The following is a 1,286-nucleotide window of genomic DNA, read 5'->3' on the forward strand; positions in this document are numbered from 1 at the left end:
CAGGCAGGATTGTCCGTTCGGGAATCGACTTTCTCCCGAGATGACTGATAGCTAGACACTCAAACTCAGAATCAGAATTTCCGATTTCAACACACACATTCCAGAACCGGACATACACGCCCGGGGCGTCGTCTGCGATCCTCGGATTGCCTACCTGGCTGGCTGTGTCGTACGATCGACTTGAATCGCCCGACTTACGACTAGACACTCTTCCGAGTTCAAAACTTACCGCTTAACCAGGGCTGCCAACACGACATCTGCATACTCAAACATAGCAAACATCAGAGCTGGTGTTCCACAAGGGGGTATCCTTTCTCCATTACTATACAACTTATATGCTTCTGATCAACCAACCTCCGTCAACACCATTGTGGCAGACTATGCAGATGATAAACTCATCATATCTATAAATGAAAACCCCATTGTAGCATCGCTTAATCTACAAAATCATCTTTCCCTTATGGAAACCTGGTACAATAATTGGAGGATTAAGGTAAATCAAACCAAATCTAATCATACTACTTTTACCCTTAAGCTAGGACACTGCCCGCCAGTCACTCTCTTTGGTACGCAAATTCCGTCCACTCCTACAGTTAAGTATCTTGGCTTAACCCTTGACCGTAGACTAACATGGGACCAACATACACGTGTTAAAAGACTCCAATTAAATCTCCGACTTCGTATGCTTAAATCTTTACTAGTCTTATACTATAAAACGTGAACCCGAGGGCGCAGCCCGTGTCGTAATTCCGAACTATCATAAGGGAGAACCAATGAGAAAATTCCGTCTCGCCGGCGGGCCGCCTCCCGGCCGTCGGTCCGCGTTATCACTCTCTCTTATCACTTTTTGCGACTTTTTTCAAATTCCGAAGAAATTTCGAAGAAAATCGAGTTTTACCCCACCGGGGGGCCTCGGGGGGCCCCGTTCGGACCTTATTCGCCTTCCCCGCTATATTTATAGGCCGCGCGCTGCCGCACTTTTTTCCCGTCGGGCCCGCCGCGGCCGAGAGCGCGTGCAAACCGAGCGCCGCCGTCGCGCGCGTTTTTCGTCCTTTTTGTCAAAGATTTGAGTTTTAGCCCTTTTCGACGCGTCCGCCCTCCCCGTCGACCACTTATTCGCGTTCCCCGCTAAATTTATAGGCGGCGCGCGGCCGCGCTTTCTCCGGGGGGAGTCCCGTGGCGGAGCGGAGTCGCGGAAAGCGGACGTCCCGCCGACGAGTAGGTATCGCTATATACGGGCATAAATACGTGCGTCGGGAGGTTCGATTTTTTTCGCGAATATCGCG

The 1,286-nt window shown here is 50.5% G+C and overlaps 1 protein-coding gene across 1 annotated transcript in view; it reads left to right on the top strand.

Annotated features, from left to right (window-relative positions):
- LOC100569507 (calpain-A) overlaps window positions 1–1,286 on the top strand; it is a 12,207-nt gene that overhangs the window by 6,922 nt on the left and 3,999 nt on the right. The window lies entirely within an intron of this gene.

Source organism: Acyrthosiphon pisum, chromosome X (assembly GCF_005508785.2).
Source record: "Acyrthosiphon pisum isolate AL4f chromosome X, pea_aphid_22Mar2018_4r6ur, whole genome shotgun sequence".
Lineage (NCBI taxonomy): Eukaryota > Metazoa > Arthropoda > Insecta > Hemiptera > Aphididae > Acyrthosiphon > Acyrthosiphon pisum.